The sequence below is a fragment of the Ostrinia furnacalis genome, unplaced genomic scaffold (genome assembly GCF_004193835.3).
Source record: "Ostrinia furnacalis isolate ACB-3 unplaced genomic scaffold, ASM419383v2 OfSCF4536, whole genome shotgun sequence".
Taxonomy (NCBI): Eukaryota; Metazoa; Arthropoda; class Insecta; order Lepidoptera; family Crambidae; genus Ostrinia; species Ostrinia furnacalis.
Window position 1 is genome coordinate 624,061 of NW_021134775.1, and position 16,056 is coordinate 640,116.

At 34.1% G+C, this 16,056-nt stretch overlaps 1 protein-coding gene and 1 non-coding gene across 2 annotated transcripts in view; both read right to left on the bottom strand.

The window, feature by feature from the left end:
- The window catches only part of LOC114359639 (uncharacterized), a 103,253-nt gene extending 89,700 nt beyond the window's left edge, over positions 1-13,553 (bottom strand). The window contains exon 1 of the mRNA XM_028314108.1: positions 13,343-13,553. The gene's annotated coding sequence lies outside the window, so the exon portion shown is untranslated. The remainder of the gene's footprint in view (positions 1-13,342) is intronic.
- Positions 13,554-15,835: 2,282 nt separating this feature from the next.
- Positions 15,836-15,917, bottom strand: TRNAL-AAG (transfer RNA leucine (anticodon AAG)). The gene has a single exon. It is a non-coding gene; the product is annotated as a tRNA-Leu (tRNA).
- Between the last annotated feature and the right edge of the window lie 139 nt (positions 15,918-16,056).

A 16,056-nucleotide genomic window follows, 5' to 3' on the forward strand; every position in this document is an offset into this window, starting at 1 on the left:
CCTATTAAGTAATAATGCCATACAGATTTACATAAGCAATCTTCCGTCAACGTAAGATGTAACGTAAGCCCCATTTAACAAGACTATAATATCTATGGACGTTGACTGTACTCAGAGTGCAATAAGCAGTCGCAAATTAACGTGGCGTCGTTACACTTGGTTGGAACTCGCAGTTCCACGGAACTTATGGCTGCCTGGTACTTATAGTAGATTAAGTTCGCAGATTGATATAATTGATAAAACAATTATGTAACAATGTTTGCTTTTATTTATTTATTTATTGACAAAGATCTACCAACAACACAACTTTACATAAACAAGTAATGCATGCAATGATGATTTCTTTTCTTTTGATTTTTGATGGGCCACCACCAATTACCAACAATTATATTCATTTACAGCATACCCTCTGCGCTCATGCGGTGGACTGATCCACGAGTGTACAAGAAAGGCTGCAATGCGGGAGACCTGGTAACAGATTATGAAGCTTGCCACCAAACCAGGTGTGATGTGACGACCACGACCACTCTGCCAAGAGGGTAACGACAAAGAAGAGAGAGGAGAGACTCTCTTCATAAACTGGTAACATATTCAATTTCATTGACTCTTTGATGAGCCGTTTCCATTGGTAGCAATTCTGCTCTTTAATTTATGAGTTCACAAACCGATTTTTTAGCGTTTCTACTCAAGATTTTTAGCATTTTTAGTAAAGATCCAGCGTTTGTCTAGCTTGTGATTAGCCTCCCAAAAACAAGCACTGCGAATTTGCTAGCACGCTCCAGTTGTTTTAGAAGTGGGTAAAAGTTTGGAGACGTCACGAGCGTCGCCCGCGCAGCATACTAACGACTCATATTAGCTTGCCTTAATGAATACATTATGCCCAGTCGTGTGATTTCTTAATTGAACCATTTTTGTGTGGGTTTAGTACCCATTGAGTTTTGTGTAAATCTCTAGAGGAAAATAGTCAAGTCGTGCACGCACATTCTTTACCTGTTAGTTCAGTTTTAGTGCTAAATTTAGTGCAGCAGGAGGTACATAAAAGTACGTGTCATTTCATGTGTCATAGAGTAATCACGATTGGCAGTGTAAAGTTTTTTTGAGAAATAAATGTCTCAAACCGTATAAAAATTTCAAATCATTTTTGGCTTCTATTTTACTCATGTAAAGGATATCTTTTGATAGCTAAGCACCATATTTGATTAAAATTCTCAAACTATCCCGATGACATCACCATCGGTGATCATCACCTGATTGATGTGATCATCAGTTTGCAAATAGCCTACTTTGTGTACGGCCCGCATACCGTTTTACATTTTTTACCTAATCGTTAACATTTTTGCACACACCTCGATCATGACACGGGAGCCATTTAAAAACCGATTTCGGCGATGTCACATCGGTTTTGGAACTCAATTGAATAAATTATACGGTTAACAAGTAAACCATAGAAATTTGAAGTTATTTTTGAGCGATTTTTTTAATTTATTTAAAAATAAACTTTTATTTTAACATACCGGAATAAAATTAGTTTTAACCTTGAGGACCAGAACCAAGCACGTTTTTGTCAAAGTTGAAGCCATGGAAATTCATTAAGGTCATTTTCTGCGCTTTTATTTATACAAATGAAAGAAAAAGTTGCGTTTTCCCCTGAAATCCTTTAACATAACACTTTCTTAATTCATCACGCTAACTTGGTAACTAGAAATATAATTTGTTTTAATATTTGCAACATATCAACTAAAAGCCATTCATTCACAACCTTTATTAGTGGCTGAATTGCATTCACTCAACAGTATACTATTACGGCATACCCATTCAAGGTACGCTTTTGTTAACGAGTTCTGAGACTTACAAGTGAGCCCGATTGTAAGGGGAGGTACATGGGAACCGAGAATCGAGAGAACAGTCTCAACACAAAAACTGTAATGCAGTTTTTAGAGCTTGCTTTTGTATGCAGCGTTGATCACTTGAAACAATAGTAAAAGTTAATCATATTTTATACAAAATGCATAAAAAAGACATCTGTAGTACATTGTAATACCATGTAGGAATATATTAAAATTGGGTACTTATTCAACATATAGATTGAAGGAAGTCCTGAAAGAATGAGCCACAAAATGCTGAAAAACCGTTAGTACTTAATGCATTACGTAATTGTACATTGAAATTTAAAAAACAATGTGTATCAAATGCTGAATTTATTTCTATTTTGTATGCCCTCTCTCTAGGTTTTCTAGACCGACCGAATAATAAGACCGTCTTAATTACGCTCTTTCTTGCAATAACTTCTTTTTTTCGGTTTCTATGATTATATAGCAGCTTTATTTTAAAGTTATGTTTCTTTATTAATTATTACTCTATGTGGCAGTATGCCCAAACCTTTACCAGCCAGTGTTGCCATGCGTGATCGCACATTCAGCTCGCCTGTTACACACAAAACAAATGCGCTTATGGCAGTACTAAATACGCTTCAGGGTATTTAAGGGTAGGTAATATACATGACAATAGTGGCACAAAAACCAACACGACAACTTGACAAGGCAGTTAACGTTTTAATTTTGGTCATTATGGCTCATCGTATGAACCGTAGCTTAGTCTTTGATAATAAATAGGAAATAACCACTCCTTGCTCACTATAACATAATTATCTAATTCTGTGAAGCATTACTTTAATCAAAGTCCTCAAAGAAAAATCTTATTAATACAAATTAAACAGTAATAATTTAGATTTATTTTAGTGGATGTAAAATGCGAAAGTAGGAGAAATCAATCGGACCATTAACCATGTTCACCACATAGAATATTCATGTTAGGTCTATTTTTTCCAACATTAAACAATTTACAGAAATGCAATTACTTACACCTGCTATTAAGTGAGATACAGTCTAGGATTGTACACACTTGCCGTTTTAGTGCCTATTCACTCTAGCCTTGAAGAGATCTATTTATAAATTTTGTTTAGCTTATTTTTTGACAGTTTTATTTTAAAACAGATGAGCATCTCTACAAAGAGAATACCTACGTCATAATCATCTATTGAAAGTGTTAACGTCACATGTAACGTAATATGCACGTCACGTTAATACCAAGTATTACCAAGTAGCCGTACAGTGACCACACAGTGGCCACATAAGTAGTAAACGACGAACATTTTTGTAACAACAGTAAACTCACATCTCAATCACTTGGTCCACATCTGAAGTGGTCGCGGAAAATCGCGTGTTACATATAATAAATTTACATCCGTTACGTGTAGTGTGGCCATAAGACCCGTTTTAACGGGACGATCCCGTTTAAGCCGATTCGGCCCTTAATCACCAAATTAAAGTCACGGCCATTAAATTTTACCAATAAAATGTGTTATGAACTGTGCAATATCTATTTCGGTTTTATTATTTTTCATGTTTTATTGTATGTCATCACTGTAAGTTTTTAAGAGTTTTTACAGGAATTTTAATAGTAATATTTTTATAGATTATTTTGTTTACAAGAAAGCCAATGGGAGTTCACAATCTACGTACTACTACTGCTAAACGTAAGCCTTCTCAAAGAACGCCATAAAGTATAATCTTCCATTGTTATCATCCAGCCGTTGCCAGATTGATCAGCTAAGTTATTATTAATATTGTATTTTTTATTTTCATAAATCCAATCACAGAGTTAATGATATGCAATATGATAAAAACTCAATCTTTAAGTAATTATTAGAGATGAAACGGATATCCGGCAACTATCCGGTAGGCCGGATATCCGGCCTAAATTTACTATCCGGCCGGATACCGGATAGTAACTCACTATCCGGCCGGATACCGGATATTAAAAAACTACGACAATTTCCTATTAATAAAATGAAAAACATTAATGTTTGAGGTAAATATCAATAAAATGGCTTATAATAATGACGACTTTTATTTAAAGTCCAAAACGTTACAAAAAAGCCATTCTTCAATAAGCCTTTCAAAAAACTAATTTCTTTTTCTGGGCTATTCACTCTAATGACGAATGCATAAATACAGTTTACACATTTAATGCAATTTATTTTTAAATTTACCTTTATTAAACTACATCGCCCAGGAGATTTCCTTGACGCTTACAACTTTCGATCAACATACATCAAAATCTTGAAATGCGTTCGTTAGAATTACCTCGAAACCTATTTTCAATTTTTTGCCGAATACTCAGCTTCAGTTGCTGCATGTTTGTTGGATTATAAAAGTATACTCTATTCTTAATGTAACACCACAAAACAGAATTTTCTGGAGTGAGATCAGGGCTTCCTGGTGGCCAGGAGATGTCACCCCTGCCTGAAATTATTTTTTTGTGGGAACATGTCTCTTACCATCTAAATGCTCTCATTTGAAGTGTGACACGTAGCCCCATCTTGATGAAACCAAGTGCTCCGGTCATAGCCTTGCGAATCTTGCAGCTTTAAAAATCAAAAAGCTTTTCAGCCTACCAGTATAGCATTCTCAAAAATTAATCATGCTTTCAATGCAACAAACCAATTAAGCAAGGATGAAATCTCACTGCCTCTAAGAAGCGCTAATCTCATTCCAGCAGACTTCTTTTTGCGGGGTTACCTTATACAGGGTGACTGGAACTGAACCCGCCATAGCTAATACGCGTATAGAGGAGGTCATTTGCTAATTATTGAACCTTACTTTCTATGTCTAAAGTTTTATAGTTTAGGAGATATATCAATTTTTAAACTTTTTCAGATTTTTCCGAAATTTTACCTAAAAACTGCTTAATTTTTTTCTCTCGCGTGATTTCAACAGTTTTTTTTATTAGATATTAATATCGAATATTTTTTTATTTAAATAAAATAAATTTCTGATCCAGATAATGATTGAATAACTAGTTACGAGCCGCCGAAGTCTAACAAAAGTACAAACCACGATAAAAAATTCTACTTCGAATTCGATTTAAAAAAAACTAATGGTGATAATGGATTGCCAATAATCTTAAAAATATCTCTAGCTTCTCTTCTTTCCAATGATATATCACACGTTGTAATTAGATATTGAAATTTGTCAAAAATTCAAAGTTTATGGAAGAAAATGGAGTAATAATACAAAAATTATCCATACAAAGTTGATTTTGAATTTTTGTAAACTGTTTTCTTCATAATGTGATTATTATTTTAAATTAATTTTTCAAAAAACACACAAAAATAGTTATGAAACTCAGTATAGCACAAAATATGAGATGTTTGAAGAAACTTTGTATGGATAATTTTCGTATTATTACTCCATTTTCTTCCATAAACTTTGAATTTTTAATAAATTTCAATATCTAATTACTACGTGTGATATATCATTGGAAATAAGAGAAGGTAAAGATATTTTTAAGATCATTGGCAATCCATTATCACCATTAGTTTTTTTTTAAATCGAATTCGAACTTGAATTTTTTATCGTGGTTTGTACTTTTGTTAAACTTTGGCGGCTCGTAACTAGTTATTCAATCATTATGTGGATCTGAAATTTATTTTATTTGACTAAAGGTTTATTCGATATTAGTATCAAATAAAAAAATCGGTTAAAATCATGCGAGAAAAAAAATTTAAGCCATTTTTAGGTCAAATTTAGGAAAAAGTACAAAAGTTTACATATCTCCTAAACTATGAAACTTTAGTCATAGAAAGTAAGGTTCAATAATTAGCAAATGACCTCCTCTATACGCGTATTAGCTATGGCGGGTTCAGTTCCAGTCACCCTGTATATTCAATCACACACTCACGATAGCAACCGAAATCGCTCGAATTGATCTGCCCCCTTGACAAGTGGCAAAATCTGACATTGTATTCGGACAGATTCGATTTTCGAAAAGTGTGACTACTTGACTAGTCTAGTCTACTAATAGACCCACTGATCGCGTTCGAAGCACCTGTGCGGCGCTAAACTCGTCACGACATGAAACGAAACAATGGGCCAACTATCCGGCCGCCGGATATCCGGCTATCCGGCCTAGCAGCTGGCCGGATATCCGGTATCCGGTATCCGGCCAAACAACTATCCGTTTCATCTCTAGTAATTATATTAAAGTCCTACTTAAATCAAACATGTTGTTACACTGGCCATACGTTGTTCAGCGCACCGTTACCGAATTGACCGTAGTCGTAACGGCGCGTGCGCAACGTTTAATTGATGACCGCCAACGTTTGTCAAGAAAGCTCTGTTTTATGATTGCATGCAAATAAATACACCATTATACCATACATTTCTTTCATTACAATATTTTTCTTTCTGACATAAACATCTTTATTATGCTGAAACGGTAATTCGCGTACGGTAGATGTACGTAATAGGTTGTGTTAATGCGCTGAAAATTATGTCAGTGTTTTTAAAACTATTCATAAACAAACTTAATATTTACTATTATTACATTGTGGAATAACCGACGATAATTTTGTTTTGTAAGAAATTGCTACGACCTAAGGTTTCATTCTTGATTTTTTCTGTTATTAAAAATATATTTAAAAAAATCTCATTATACGAAAAATCTTCATTGCAAATTAATTGAACAATGACGCATTCTCTGACCTGACCAACATAAGCCTTTTGAAAACGGCTTCAATAAATCTACAAAAAGAAGTCTTAGCTGAAAACTGCCAGTACTTTGAACTTATTTTTTTGCTACTGGTAAGCTTTCAAAAAGATGGTCAAATTCGCATTAGTATTTTGAGATTATTTTTCAAATAGTCAGTGTCCTACTAGTCAGATATCAAAAAGAGATTTAATTGGCATTAGTATTTTGAGCTTACTCGTATTTTTCGAAAGGTCAATGTACTACTATTAAGATGTCAAAAAGACGGCCAATTGGGATTGGAAATTGAGCTTATTTAACAAATAGTCAGTGTCCTACTAGTAAGATATCAAAAAGAGAGCTAATTGGCATTATTACTTTGAGCTTATTTTTCGAAAAGGTCAGTGTACAGGCCAACAGCTTACTCGTTGTGAATTAAAAAAAAATATTCAGGTGTCAAAAAGATGGCCAATTGGCATCTAAGTGGAGATCGAAGCAACATTGAGAACACCGTTAGCCCAGCAGCATTGGTCGATTGTGTTCCGCCTTCAGGGCGGCACCGTACTACCGAACGAGCGGTGTTTGCAAATTTGCAAAGGGCGTTACTAGAGGTGAATTACCTATTAGGTATTGGGAACATAGTGTTATTATGTCTTACTGAGGCAATATGCTACCAAAAAATAGGGATGATAATTCTTAAAACAATTTTTATGGACTCTATTTCATTCAATCCTTTATTTTATTTTTATCGTTGAAGATACTCTGTTGTTTCACACAATCGACCAGAATTTTTAAATCTGTTATTTTGGACTCTATTGATTCATTTATTTTTTATCATTATACATTAAAATGATTCTTTGTAGTTGCAGTATAGAAAATCTTATTCTGAAAAGTGGTGTATCCATAATTTTCCTAAGAACGTGCAACCCTACCAAACTCTAACAACCTGTCCGAAAAACATCCGCAACTAAATTTGTACCAATTATAATTTCATAAAAACAATTTTATGCTCCTCTAATAAGGCTATTTGCTTCGCATTAAACATGCGACATTTAAACTGAACATCCATTCACAGGCAGTTAAAGTCAAGATTAATCTACTTTCAGTTACGACCTTCGACATAATGATCTACGACAGCTCATCAACATAAATAAACACTATGGCATTTTATAAAGCTGTAATAAGAGCGATTTTGTTTTGCAACAATTTATAGATGTGCCGACGATTATGCATTTAGATCATCGTTAGTTACGAATACATTCACAAAATTTCAAATTCTAATATAATAAATCAATAAGATTGCTCAGATTGTGTAATGTTTCTCGTTTTTGGTAATTGCTCTGACTTTAACTGCTTCATTTTTGTAATTTAAGTAATTTTGCGATAAGAATTACCTACTCTGAAAACGATGTCAAAATAAAATGGTTTATTAAAGATCATAATATGTTTTAACATTCTGCTTAGCTTACTTTAGTAAGTACTCGTACTTATTTTGATGGGGTTATAGTTTTAGCGCGTAACTCAGTCAATGCCTGAGGTATGGAAGCGGCACGGGAGGGTGTTTTTTGTTACGACAAAATGTCAGCGAGACTTCAGATTTGTATGCTCAGCTGTCACGTTATAATATGTCAAAATCACCCCTACCGTGCCGCTCAAGCACAGACTGACTTATCTCCGTTTTCACCATCAATCCCTAATTTTTAAGTGACCCCTATCGTAACACATAACAGGAATTTAGTTACTAATATGGCATTAAAAACTACGTTAATTGTCTTTACCGGTCTAGTTCTGACCATTGAGCTGCAGCAACTGATTTCTAAACATTGATTCAAACAGTCTCTATAGAGGTCTGATAGAGTCAAAAGTCGCTATAGAGGTCTGATAGAGTCAATAGGTGGACCGACGACATCATAAAGCTAGCAGGTAAGCGCTGGACGCAGGCCGCTACCAATCGATCAACATGGAAAGCATTGGGGGAGGCCTATGTTCATTGTTCAGCAGTGGACGTCTTATGGCTGAAATGATATGATGATGAGAATCAAAAGTCGCTAATTCGCTATAGAGGTGTGGCATGTGGCTCAACCAGACTATTATATTACCGAAATCAAGCTTAATGAAAAACATTACTCTATTAATTGAAACATATCCAACTATCTAACGTATGATGGATTCATAACACTAACGCGATTTTGTACATTAAGAGCAACTTGTCACATAAAGATCACATTTAACGAAGCGTTAATATCTAACTAATAAACACGTTAGAACACAATGCACGAATCATTTTTTAACTCAATCTTCAGAAACTGTTAAAAGTTACCACTCAACTGGTACAGTCAGCATCAAATAAGTGACATCTATAGTAGCCGAAAAACACGTCTTTGTTACAATTGGAATAAGGTTGTGTTGTGAACTTTTTGCCCACTTTGGGTGTCATGAACTATTTTCTGCTGATCGTTTGGACGGCTTCTAATTCGTAAAAGGAATCGGCCGATACCTTTAAGTATACCTTAATGGTACATTCATACTGATTAACAACCCGATTAAGCTAAAAGCTGAAAACAGTCTGTAGTCTGCGAAGGCTTACTGAACAAACTTCTGTCAAAAGTAACAATTTAGTTTACAAATAGTCATATAATATGGCTTCGTATGTCAGTAACGGGACTATTCCCACCTTTCGTTCACACCGCTCCAACTCCTGTGTAGCCAGGATCTACAGCTTGACCGCCAATAAAAGCCCAACCAGTGCAGGTCAAGTTTCTTCGTATGTCATTAGTAAACACTGACGTAATAGTATCAAGTAGGCTAAATGTATATCAGTAGGTAAAAAAAATCAAATTAATTCAGATAAAATTTCATACTCTTTCATTTCATTCATTATAACAGTGGAATTTCTAAAGAAATACGGGTTTAAGTCTATATACGACTACGAATGTGTAATTCTTTTCTAAAAGTACATTAAAATGACATTTCCATTGAGCTGGAACCATAAAAACAGAGCATTTCCTTCTCTACCATAGTAATCAGTTTAAAAAGTAAATGAATATCGCCTTAATGAAATGCTTAATTAATGAATGCTCTGTTGCACTGACTGTGTATGCTCAATGGATCGAAACAATAAGACCTTGGGGTTCCGTTTGTGGACTAACTGTGCAGGATCCGTATACATTTTTACATTAAGGATGAGTTGCACCAACTTATTTTAACAGTAACTATGACAATAAGCGGTTTTTTTTATGGAGTTTGACATATTTTTGACGTTTGTTAAAGTAAGATGGTGCAACTCAGCATAGGTAAATCTATATTATGGTTCCTGTCTGTGGCAGATAAATTGGTTTTCTTTTCATGATTATTTTTTACAGGCGATGATACATTTTCAGATTTGCTAGAATTGTGTAGTCGCTAATATTGTTTACTGAACTTTATTGAAAATTATAATAACGTAGCTTCTTATGTAGATGTGGTATGATTTTTGCAACAAAAATGTAGAGATCGATGTGCCTGTACTTTTGCCTTCTTTCTTTGAAGTTACTGTGTAAGTATAAGTTTTATTCTTACCATAATAATTACTGCCGTATCTTATTAAATTTATAAGCCGGATTCTTAAAACTTCTGACAGCGAATTGCGGCAATCACTAAAGAAAAGACTGAGTCGGCCTCTTTAACAAAATTGTTATTATCTGTATAATAACAATATAATAACAATATTTGTGTTATCTGTTACAAGGAGTATAATTAGTGCATGTCGGGAAATGCTTAGGTGCACTTGCACTAATTAGTGACCCAATGGAGCATTTCGATCATTACGGGTATTGGGTTCAGTGTAGGTCGAGTCTATGACGCGTAGAGCGTATAGTAGTTTCCAGTTTCAATTCACTTTTTGATACAATTCCCGCCAATTTGTTAAAAAATAGAGAAACCGCGAATGACTTCTTAAAGATTTTTGCTTGATGCCGCGGACACTCGCTTTAGATTTTTTAGTCACCGAAACATAGAATAGAATAGAATAGAATAGAATGTATTTATTGCTTTTTCTGTGATATTGACGTCACACAGAGCATATTGTTTTAATAAACAAGTATATTCCTACAATCTACGCGACGTAATCACCGCACGACATTTCCACGAAATATAAAATAATGCATGATTTACATTTCACACAACTATCCAGCCTTTTCGTATTTTCAAACAATCCACTAACCAGTTCTTTTTTTTTTATCTCTACCAAATTATAAGTATACAATACTATAAACATATTCGAAATCTCGTGGCATCACTTCGGCTACATTGGCGTCTTCAAAGTAGTACTACCAGTAAGAATGAGTGCGTGATATTGACGTCACACAGAGCCTATTGCGTTTTAATTTTGAGGGATTGCGTGAGGTTTAGTTGACCGGAATCATTGCATATAAAAAGTTGATTGGATTTCAGCATCAAAAAATAATTAGTCCGACATAAAATAAGCAAGTAAATTTAAGGTTCACGAATAGTATAAGCAATTTCGTCACTACGCAAGTAAATAAGTAGGTATAGTTTATAAGTTTCAAAATATTTCACCCTCTAAGGCTGAGTTGCACCACCTAACTTTGACCCTAACTATAACGATGACCGGGGCTTTTTGTATGAAGTTTGACAGATTTTTGACGTTTGTCAAAGTAAGTAAGTGCAACTCACCCTAAGTATTGAGTATGAGAAATCTATCCATCAAAACTGTCACCAATAAAGTCCATAACTCCAAAAGTAGAGCCATCTTTGTATCTTTGTATGGTGTCATGTTGCAATAAACATTTTTATCTGATCTGTAGTTACACGAACTTTATCAACTAATCTTTCGGATATTGTCAATGATAAAAATTACAGTCAGAAAAAATAATAATATCCATAAGATAGGAAAAGTCAAAAGACCTAAGTAAGTACATAACAAGACAACTTAATGAAAGAAAATTATCCTAGCCTTACAATACAGTACTATAATTGCAATACAAACAAAAGAGAGAAAACAAACTAACTGTACAAACTTGAACCTTACCCCATTGACATACGAGGTGCCTTTTTATGGTCCCTTCAGTACGGTCGGTATGCTGTTAATTTCTTAGTTAATTTATTGACAGGTCTAACGCTGTGGGAACCAAACGGAACAATATTGGAAACTGTCTCATGATGAAAAACGTATGAAAACATTCCGATTTCAAAGATTTATGTAGTTTTGTGCCTTTGCTTTGATTTTGTGTTCATACTTTTTTCTAATCTAAGTGAAAATATTCCAATTTGAAAGATTTGTTTAGTTTTATGCCTTTGCCTTGATTATGTTCTTACTTTTTTAGTCTAAGTTGATTTATTAGAGACGTGTAATATAATAGAAAGTAACTCAATTAATTAATATTTAATTAAGTCAATGTATTGTGAACTTTCAATTGTATGTACACTTGTTGATTACATAATGCGTTGAGGCAAATACACTTTAACTAGGTATAAAACGTTTTATATAAAAAAAAAAACTATTCGGTACTAATCAGCCTTGATGAACTCTATAAACGCGATTGTGTTGCTTACAAATGCTCCAGTTATTACAATTTTCTAGCGTTAAGAGTCGCATCTCAAACTATTTTTTTAATTAAATTCTAACTAAAATTACTAGTTCCTATCTAGCTTGTTATTATTGAATTAAGCGATTAAACAAAAATGTGCCCACGATATTAATGTTACTATAATTTTATCAATAGTCAGTGCATAATAACTCTACAGTGAGTTGTAACGATAATTCGAACTCATAATTACTGATTTATTCCTAGATATAGAAGCAAACATGTGATTTTCATAGTTTGAAGTACGCAGTAGCATTCATAATGTCAATAATTACACTAACGCCATGTAGGTCTTAAGATGACCGCTTATTAATAATAATAACATCCGGTACTATAATAATATGGAGATGACCAAACGTGAATTTTCTAATGAGCGTTTTAGAAAGAATCTGGTTAAATCTGGTTATGAGAATCAAATAGATAATCTGTAAGTAATCCGTAAACAATAATCGATGGGCTGATTTCACCATCGTCTGAAAACTTTTAACTGAAGAATAAACCTGTCATTTGGACATATTTCCCATACTGAAACTCAATGTCTCAAACTTATTCTTCAGTTAAAAGTTATCCGACGTTAGTAAAATCAGCCCTTACAACGTAATTTTAATATTAAGAATCCGAACTTGTGTCTAAACGGGTAAATTATTTTCCTCTCACAGTAACTATGATGTTAAAAAGTTAAAACAATCTCTACATTGTTATGAGTATTGCCATAAAGATAAGAAATGTTTATTCTTTTGCTGCAAACTTTCAGTCTGGCCAGTGTTAATGTAAAAGTTTTACAAACTTCTTGGACGTTTTCACGCATTTAAAAAAAAGTACTTATTTTTTTAACACAATCGATCTATAAAATAAACATTTTAGTTGTCTTTTAAGTTCTTGTCATTATGAATTATTACGTTTAACTTTACTTTCGCAAATACTTAAAAATCCACTTTCTTCAAATAATTAGGTACACAACGAATGATGCAATATTTATCTTTAGTGAAAGATTTATTGATATCAATTAATATTGAGTTTCAATTTCGTTGTCATCTATATTTGCTTTTCTATTTAAATAAAATATTACATGAATGATTTATTAGATTTCACTCTTATTAGAAATTCAATTAGAGTTTAATGAATGCGTGTATATTTTAAATGTCTTGCCTTTCTAGGATTTAGTGATAATGATTTAGCAGTTTTTAAAAAGTTTCTAATATTAAAAAAATACAAATAAACAATCTTACCAAACAGTTCGTTGGCGGGAAAACTGTGAAACTCAAATCGAGCAATGCTGCATCGAGATCAGCACCTAAATCTGGCCACTATTGTCATTGACACTAAAAAAAACAACTTCGAATTTGAATTTCGAAAAAAGAACGCGCGTTCGATATAGGTCAGTGCGCTGGTGATTTCGGATCAGTCGCGCGCGTGCCGGGCGCGGTGACTGGCCGCTGCCGCGGGAGACGGCTAAATGAANTCTGAGGCTCATAACAGCACGGAGATCCGTCTTGCCGCTCGCGACTTTTATTACTGACGCGTTGATTTGCACTGATTCAGAAAACATGTAAAACTCAATAGAATTAACTACAATACTTCTGTAAGGAACGTACATTGCTAAGAATTTTTCATTTGCAAGTCAAACATCGCCGAAACATTAAACTTGGAGACTACAAAAATTTCAGAAACCAAACAAAATTCCTTACGCAATTAACTTAGATAACAAAATGTATTTTTTGTGAATTCTTCTTTAAGAAGAGCTTAATATGACGGATGTTGTTTGCTACTGAAAATAATCCATGATTTTTATACATCACGAAATTTTTAAAGCTACTTTACTTACATGTCTAGATTATAATGATAGAACTTCACGTACTAAAAAACGATTTCAAAAACTGCTTTTTATTGCCATGTAACGGGAACTGCATAAAAGATGAAATGCGTAAATAAACACATAAAAGTTCTAAAATCGGTGATTGAAAAAGTTTATATTTTGTAAAAGAGAAAAAGCAGATGATTGAAACATATTCTTCAGCGTAATAATAGGTTATTATTAAAGTTTATCATAAGGCAACAAGAATACATTTTACATTTCAGTACGTACAGTCGTAGTCAGCACAAATAAGACACATTTTTGTTGCAATAATAACACTCATGACAACTACAGATGCTCGATGTGCAGTCGAATATCTACTATTGAGTTTTTCTCGTATCTACTGGAGGTAAGAAGCTGTCTAAATGTCTACAATTTGATTTAGATTGATGTCCGTCATATTTTAAATATAATCCCGCAAGCTTTTAAAGTTTTATCACTGTTTTGGGATTCCGTAATTTAAGAAAACCAACATGGAAAAATTTGTTTTTAGTTTGTTCTAAGTTATTTAAGTAGGGAGAACTGCTCCGATGTTTTTCAAAACATGTTATTAAAAATAAATTACAATACGGAACTATTACTTTCTGGTTTTCCGTCTCACACTCTTCCGTTTTTTTAAATCAAAGTCCTATTCCATACGCACAATAAGCAAAATCTCAAGTGATTAGAGACAAGAACTGTTTGATTAATGTTCAAATGATGCTGTCATCAATTGACGACTCTTTTGAGTCATTCAAACAAGTCACAATCGAATGCTTTTCAAGTTAAACCACGGGTTAAATAGTGATTAAATGGTAAGCAATACCCTGTACTATTACTTATTCTGTGGCAATACTCGCCCTTTTATAACTTATTGGTATGTAATTCAAATAGGTGATGATTGGCATGCATTATTGATGAATATTTATTATGCCCCTAGGATAAAGCCCGTAATCACAAACGATACTTGCTTAAGTGAAGCAGCAAATCGAATGCACAGCATTGAATAGAGCTCTGTGATTGGTCCGTGTGTCACTCTGTGCGTCCACGCGCACTGTGAGACCTGATATTAATGTTTGTGAATACGGACGTAAGTCATTCATACAGTTATTGATGGTTGTATAAGGTTGTGAAATTAAATTAAACGTTTAACGATCGAATTGTGCTTTTAGAGGCGCCATTATGGGATATTGGTACTTAATGTTATTGTAGTGACAAAATGTTGAATCACCCGCGTTAGGTTTACCGTATTGGTAGGTATTAATTGACTGTTTAATCCTATTACGGTTAGAGTTTGCAAACAGGCGTTTAACTTTCCAGTTATTATCTCCGGAAAGAGTTCTTTTAAGATTATTTTCACTCGTATTAGTAACTCACTAATCACTGTTTAAGGCTGAGTTGCACCATCCTACTTTAACTATAACAATAACAATAACCGGTGTGCTTTTTGTATGGAGTTTGACCACAGAGCATGGAATCGAATTCCGTGCTCTGTGAGTTTGACAGATTTTTGACATTTGTCAAAGTTAAGGTAATATGGTGCAGCTCAGCCTAAGGTTAAAAGTCTGGTAACATTGCTGTTATGGGGTTATCACAAATAGTCCAGCAGATTTAAATCGGATTGAGGTACCTAGATTACATTTATAACTGTCAGTGGATTGTTATTGACTTAGATTTGGTAGGTTTAACATGTACGAGTATGTTACCAGTCATATCTTTCTGAAACAATGAAAAGATACAAACTCTCCAACACCATCAATATCTCTTCGTTATCAAATTATGTCCGTGAGTTCACGATCTCTCCAAAATTATCATTATCTCTACAGGTTATCACATTGTCACAGTGCAGTTGGACTAAATTCACCAAAAAGGAACAGTATCAAAAACTTGGCAGCGGTGGGATTCGAACCCACGCCTCCGAAGAGACTGGTGCCTTAAACCAGCGCCTTAGACCGCTCGGCCACGCTACCACGTGTATGCTTTATTGAAATAGAGCGTTTGGTGACCAGTGTTCCCTGATCTATAATTGGAAGGTCCCGGTAGCTTCACGTGGGAGACTATTACAATAAAAATATACTGGGGACTTAGCGCGAGTTTACATCAAACGTT